Source organism: Lolium rigidum, chromosome 1 (assembly GCF_022539505.1).
Source record: "Lolium rigidum isolate FL_2022 chromosome 1, APGP_CSIRO_Lrig_0.1, whole genome shotgun sequence".
Lineage (NCBI taxonomy): Eukaryota > Viridiplantae > Streptophyta > Magnoliopsida > Poales > Poaceae > Lolium > Lolium rigidum.
In genome coordinates, this window is record NC_061508.1 from 282,320,515 (window position 1) to 282,328,602 (window position 8,088).

The following is an 8,088-nucleotide window of genomic DNA, read 5'->3' on the forward strand; positions in this document are numbered from 1 at the left end:
CGGGGACGCCATCAACTATTCTTTGTTGGATATCATGTGAGTTGCTATGCATGTCCGTCTTGTCCGAAGCAAGAGAGATCTACCACCTTCATGGTTGGAGCATGCATGTTGTTAGAGAAGAACTTTGGGCCGCTAACTAAAGCCATGATTCATGGTGGAAGTTTCAGTTTGGACATATATCCTCAATCTCATATGAGAATAATAATTGTTGCCACATGCTTATGCATTAAAGAGGAGTCCATTATCTGTTGTCCATGTTGTCCCGGTATGGATGTCTAAGTTGAGAATAATCAAAAGCGAGAAATCCAAAATGCGAGCTTTCTCCTTAGACCTTTGTACAGTGCGGCGTGGAGGTACCCCATTGTGACACTTGGTCAAAACATGTGCATTGCAAAGATCCGGTAGTCCAAGTTAATTAGGACAAGGTGCGGGCACTATTAGTATACTATGCATGAGACTTGCAACTTGTAAGATATAATGTACATAACTCATATGCTTTATTACTACCGTTGACAAAATTGTTTCATGTTTTCAAAATAAAAGCTCTAGCACAAATATAGCAATCGATGCTTTCCTCTTTGAAGGACCATTCTCTTTACTTTTATGTTGAGTCAGTTTACCTATCTCTCTCCACCTCAAGAAGCAAACACTTGTGTGAACTGTGCATTGATTCCTACATACTTGCATATTGTACTTGTTATATTACTCTATGTTGACAATTATCCATGAGATATACATTTTACAAGTTGAAAGCAACCGCTGAAACTTAATCTTTCTTTGTGTTGCTTCAATACCTTTACTTTGATTTATTGCTTTATGAGTTAACTCTTATGCAAGACTTATTAATACTTGTCTTGAAGTACTATTCATGAAAAGTCTTTGCTTTATGATTCACTTGTTTACTCATGTCATTACCATTGTTTTGATCGCTGCATTCACTACATATGTTTACAAATAGTATGATCAAGGTTATGATGGCATATCACTTCGGAAATTATCTTTGTTATCGTTTTACCCGCTCGGGACGAGCGAAACTAAGCTTGGGGATGCTTGATACGTCTCCGACGTATCGATAATTTATTATGTTCTATGCCATATTATTGATGATACCTACATGTTTTATGCACACTTTATGTCATATTCGTGCATTTTCCGGAACTAACCTATTAACAAGATGCCGAAGTGCCGGTTCTCGCTTCTCGCTGTTTTTGGTTTCGTAAATCCTAGTAACGAAATATTCTCGGAATTGGACGAAACGAAGACCCAGGTGCCTATTTTTCCACGGAGCTTCCAGAAGACCGAAGAACATACGAAGTGGGGCCACGAGGTGGCGACACCACAAGGCGGCGCGGCCAGGGGGGGGGCCCGCGCCGCCCTATGGTGTGGCCCCCTCGTCTGGCCCCCGACTCTGCCCTTCCGCCTACTTAAAGCCTCCGTCGCGAAACCCCCGATGCGAAAAACCACGATACGGAAAACCTTACTGAGACGCCGCCGCCGCCGATCCCATCTCGGGGGATTCTGGAGATCTCCTCCGGCACCCTGCCGGAGAGGGGATTCATCTCCCGGAGGACTCTACACCGCCATGGTCGCCTCCGGAGTGATGAGTGAGTAGTTCACCCCTGGACTATGGGTCCATAGCAGTAGCTAGATGGTTGTCTTCTCCTCATTGTGCTTCATTGTTGGATCTTGTGAGCTGCCTAACATGATCAAGATCATCTATTTGTAATACTCTATGTTGTGTTTGTCGGGATCCGATGGATAGAGAATACCATGTCATGTTAATTATCAAGTTATTACATATGTGTTGTTTATGATCTTGCATGCTCTCCGTTACTAGTAGAGGCTCGGCCAAGTTTTTGCTTTTAACTCCAAGAGGGAGTATTTATGCTCGATAGTGGGTTCATGCCCGCATTGACACTCGGGACAGGTGACGTAAAGTTCTAAGGTTGTGTTGTGCTCGTTGCCACTAGGGATAAAACATTGGCGCTATGTCCGAGGATGTAGTTGTTGATTACATTACGCACCATACTTAATGCAATTGTCCGTTGTTAGCAACTTAATACTCGGAGGGGGTTCGGATGATAACCTCGAAGGTGGACTTTTTAGGCATAGATGCAGCTTGGATGGCGGTCTATGTACTTTGTCGTAATGCCCAATTAAATCTCACTATACTTATCATGTCATGTATGTGCATTGTTATGCCCTCTCTATTTGTCAATTGCCCGACTGTAATTTGTTCACCCAACATGCTTTTATCTTATGGGAGAGACACCTCTAGTGAACTGTGGACCCCGGTCCATTCTTTTAATACTGAAATACAAATCTGCTGCAATACTTGTTTTACTATTTTCTCTCGCAAACAATCATCTTCCACACAATACGGTTCATCCTTTGTTACGAGCAAGCCGGTGAGATTGACAACCTCACTGTTTCGTTGGGGCAAAGTACTTTGGTTGTGTTGTGCGGGTTCCACGTTGGCGCCGGAATCTCCGGTGTTGCGCCGCACTACATCCCGCCGCCATCAACCTTCAACGTGCTTCTTGGCTCCTCCTGGTTCGATAAACCTTGGTTTCTTTCTGAGGGAAAACTTGCTGCTGTGCGCATCATACCTTCCTCTTGGGGTTGCCCAACGAACGTGTCAACTACACGCATCACCTCTCTATTTGTCAATTGCCCAACTGTAATTTGTTCACCCAACATGCTTTTATCTTATGGGAGAGACACCTCTAGTGAACTGCGGATCCCGGTCCATTCTTTTATACTGAAATACAAATCTGCTGCAATACTTGTTTTATCGTTTTCTCTCGCAAACAATCATCTTCCACACAATACGGTTAATCCTTTGTTACAGCAAGCCGGTGAGATTGACAACCTCACCGTTTCGTTGGGGCAAAGTACTTTGGTTGTGTTGTGCAGGTTCCACGTTGGCGCCGGAATCCCTGGTGTTGCGCCGCACTACATCCCGCCGCCATCAACCTTCAACGTGCTTCTTGGCTCCTACTGGTTCGATAAACCTTGGTTTCTTACTGAGGGAAACTTGCTGCTATACGCATCACACCTTCCACTTGGGGTTCCCAACGGGCGTGTGCTTTACGCGTCATCAGGGTGCCGGAACAGAGACTTCTGTCCCCCGAATTGGAGTTTCGTGATGGTGGCGGCACCCCTGGAGTCTTTCTGGAGTTTCGTCAAGAGGTCTCGAGTTTTTAGGTCGAAAGGGCTTAAATAGGCGAAGAGGCGGCGCAGGAGGGGCGACAGGGTGGCCCCACAGTAGGCCGGCGCGGCCAAGGTGTGGCCCGCGCGGCCCACATGTGTGGTGGCCCCCTGGCTCTCCTCCGACTCCCCTTCGGTGTTCTGGGTGCTTCCGGGAAAAATAGGATGTTTGGTCTTCGTTTCGTCGAATTCCGAGAATATTGCCCGAACAGCCTTTCTGGAACCAAAAACAGCAGAAAACAGGAACTGGCACTGTGGCATCTTGTTAATAGGTTAGTTCCGGAAAATGCATAAAAACATTATAAAGTGCAAGCAAAACATGTAAGTATTGTCATAAAACAAGCATGGAACATCAGAAATTATGGATACGTTGGAGACGTATCACGGGGGGGCGAAAGAGCGGCGGGATTAATTCATTCACGTCCATGCAATTTTGCCACTGTATTTAATGGTGGCACACTAGTCGCTAAATCCAAATCTCCCATTTCCCCCTCTTCTAGCTCCTCCACCCTTCGAAATCTATCAACATGGCAGAGCTTCCTCGCAGAATAGGTCTAAGAGGTTGGCGATGGTGGTTGTGGCGGCGGTGACCAGCCACGGCTTGCTGACTCCTTCATCTGCCCCAAATATTTTGGTGGTTGTAAGCATCTCATAGCCGGCTCCATCTTAGATCTGTGGTAGATGGGGTAGATGTGTCTCTTCTCCCTCGATCTATGATTACAAGTTGTCTCTTCTCCCTCGAGCACGGCGACGCTGGTCCTGGCAGGCTCTACATCGAGCACTGTTATGCTGGTCCTGCTAGGTTCTTCCGTCGGAGTCTCCTTCCTCGACCTTTGTGCTACATATTATTGTTCCTCTTATTGTAAGAAACCTCTGCTCTTTCATGTTCTAGCTAAGATTTGTATGAGTGTGAGATTGTACGTTAGTGCATAATGCTTAACAATGTTCTTTGTAATGTACTGTATGGGACCAACCTTGTTAGATCCCTTGATCCGTCAACTCCTTCTGTAAAAAATAATGGCATGTTCTCGAATGATCCCCTTTATGTACATGATGAATCATTATATGCACACAAACCTTCAATGGTTTGGGATTCATCTCCGTCCAAGTTCATCCTTAACCATTTGGTTGAGCTCGTGAATAGCAGGATATGATTTACCCACGGCTTCAAAGAGGCCCAGACGAAGAAGGTTGCCAATGATGTTCTTGACTTCACTGGGATCGATGTAAGCACTCACAACCACACCACAGAAAGTGGAGGAACATGCAGAGCTTATAAACAGGTTAAAAATGGAAGGGAAGCTCAAATGGAATTATGACAACACTTGCTTTGTGGTTGATGATGACTAGCAACTGAGGCAACACTTGCAGGTAATATAGCTTGGTCCACTTTTCCATTAAATTTGTTCATATGTACATGTTCATCTGCACTAGCAGATTGTCCTTCTCAATCGCAGTGCTACCCGAGGCATTTAAGTTCGTGAACAAGCCGATAGTCAGCTATGCTCGGATGACACGCCCATGCTTGCTAGCAAGCAACAACTCTACGAACCACAGTTGTGATCAAGGCACTCAATTTCATCGCTGAAAACAAAGTTGAATGTGCCGAATACCGTGGGTTGCAACCATGGGAGAGGAGTGCATGACTCAAGACTTGGCTATGCTAGTAGTTTACTTAACGTTGTTGCTTTGTTGTTCACCATCGAGTTGATGATGGTCATGATCTAGTGAAGAGACCATGTATGTTTTTTGAGATGGTCTCATATCCCTCCATTAACTAGGACTTGATTGAACTTGATGTCGGTCTCTGATATGATGAACTTATTCGAGATGGTATATACTAACCTCCTCGTATGTTAAACAACTAATGCATCACGAGCTATAGTTGTTTTACTCGTGATGCATCATCTATTAGGGTAACTGCATGATGTGTACTAATCGACCATTCTTTTGATGAACTAAACGTTACAATGTGCTCTTATTTATTCAGCAATGTTGGGGAACCTCGCGACTCCAATGAAAGAGGTTACTATAGCATGCATCATGTGTGCAACCAACAAACAAGGGCTGCTTTGAACCATCAGAGGAGAAATTCTTGTCATGTGTGCAGTCTACCAAACAAGGGGCAGAGTTTTTTTTTTTGATGTAACCATATATTTTATTAGACAATCTGTTTACAGATAGTACACATATGGTCACCACACAAGACAAACATTTGCATCAAGCAACTTTGCACAAGAAAACTCACAAGAAGTAAAACTACAAGTTCATCCTTGGAGAAACATGTGCCTCGCCGAAACATCGTCCATCTTCCTCCACTGCCACCATGGTAGCGCTGGAAAAAGAGGCGAACAACCACCACACCTAGATCTGGGAGAGCACCATCGCATTCAATGATGCTTTTTAAGTCGTTGAACTGGGTCGTCGCAGAGGACGAGCCCGAGACTTTGTGGCACGTCGGTCGGGGATCTTCCCCATGGTCACCAGATCCCAACACCGTCGTCATCTCCAGACTCAGTCGAAGAAGACAAACGCTGCCGCCTGCCGTCATCCTCACACCCAACTGCAAGACGCTAGACATAACTGCAGCAGCCAACGCAACCGTCACCCGCGAGAGTGCCGAACGCCAACCGCCAGACACGAATCTTACCAGATCCGAAGACCGGCAAGAAGACCAGGCCACCTGCCCTCCGACGTCACCGATTAGAGCGACGCCGAGATGGAGAAAGAGCAGAGACAAATTATTCCGACGCGACGCAATCTTCTCCATAGAACAGCGTCCCAAGAAAACACTTGCCAATAACTACTGGCCGGAGCCGATACTCCGGGGTCCCCACCCCCTCCCGTCGCCGGAACGGCCGACGGAGGAGGCAGGGACCGGCGACTAGGCGGTGTAGTTGCCGGCAGAGATCTCCGTTGTCGGAGCGGTTGTTTCGTGGGAGCGGTTTACTCTTCCGTGTAGAAACTGGCTTCATGAGCAACCAAACGAAACGCCAAATCTGGCATGAAACTTGTTTGCAACGGGCCAACACCCATGTGGGCTGCCAAAGTGACCCCAAAATCTACCCAGGCTAGCAAAACGTGCCCCAAAACATCCAAAAGAAAAATCTTTTAGGCCCGTTTCGTTTAATAGGTAATCTGTGATTTTTTTTTCCTTAGCTCGTTCCGTTGTTTCTTCAGTTTGGGACGTCAGGTTTGGTTTGTTCAGCCACCTGATGGTCTTCGCATTGTATCCACTATTCCGAATGAATAAAGTGCTATGTTGCTGCTTTAAAAAAAAAATATTTGCAGCTAAGAGCATGTCTAACATGCTCCTTATTTTTCTGCCCCTTAAAACGCGAGTAGAGGGCCCTGTATTCACTTTCCGTCGACTGAAAATTAGTCCGAGCTAGCAGACCCCATATCCCCATCCCGTAAAACAGAATCCTGCGGAATATTTTGTGTCCGCGCGGGTGGCTATGACGGCGGCGCGGAGAAAACGGTTGAGAATTCTGAAATGTCCGCGCGCCATATGAAATGGGAGCCCTGTATTCAGCTTCCCGCCCCGTACAAGTAAGGGGCGAAGAGCCGCCCCGTAGCCAAAACTGTAAAAAAATCGATGCGGGGGCCTATTTTACGGGGTCTGCTAGACGGCTGGGTAGCGCCCAACCCCTTATTTCGGCGGTTATTATACGGGTTTGACCCTTTTAAAGGTCTTTTTTTTTTGATAAAGGATGCTTTATTACTTCACCCTTTTAAAGGTCTATTAATTAGACATGCTCTAAGGCACTCATCCTACGTGCCAAACTTAGAGCTTCGATAAGCAAGATGGTATTTTCTTGCAAACTGTGGAGCCGATGAACATGGAAAAGCCGCTCGTTGGTGCTACAGTAGTACCGAATAAAGGAGCTAAACTGGATTAGTTCATCTAAAAACCTAAACCATACCACTGTAGCACTCTCTCCATTCCGGTGTCACCGACAGGCGACAAGGCGCGAGGAGAGCGATCCACCATGCAAAAGCGCTCGTCGCGTGGCCGACGGCGAGCCACACCGCCATGCTCCCGAAAAGAGCACGCGACAAAAACGGAGCAGACACGCGCACAGTCGCCCAGGCCGCTACGCCCGCCTACCCGCGCCCGCTCTCCCCCGTCATCCCCCACGCACCCACGCTCCGCCCAGGTCGCTGGAGCGCCGGGCCCGGCGTGCCCCGGCCCGCGCGTCGGCGAGCTGAAGCTGGGGTGCGAGGCCGGGAGCGCGGCCACGCGGCGGGGCTCGCCGCCTCTGGATACCTGCGGCCAACGCCTGGCGCGGCGCGGCGAGACGTGGAGGCCGCGCCGCCGCGCGATCGGGCGGGGGTGGACGGGGCGGACGGCTGGGGGCGAACCCCCTGGCCGCAGGGTGCAACTGGACTCCCTGTCGGCATCAGGACGGCGACGTGGATGCGTCCACAGGGAAAAAAGCGCAGCGCTCTTGCATTGCGGTCTAGCCTCGACTTGGAAATGCTGGATAGCGCCCTAACGGTTTTTTAGTACCTTCACACGAAGTCGTGGAGGTTTATAAGGTACATAAAGTGACTACACATCACATTTCGGTATCGACCAACGCTTCTCACTACGACACTTACAAGATACGCAGGCGTTAAACTTTTTCGTTTAATTCTTGTCGAGCTGAACGTAAGTACACTCACAACTCTAACCATTCAACAATCGTTAAATAAGAGGAATCTTATAATTCCTAACATTTTTTTTAAAAAGCTCGCTAGCCCTATAATTCCTGAATTTTTTTTAAAAAAAAAGCTTCTAGTCTTAGAATCTCTAACGGAGGGAATACCAACTCCCTTCACACCGATCCATAGTAAGTGTCGGAGTTAAATAGTATAACTTTTGTACTATGTTAC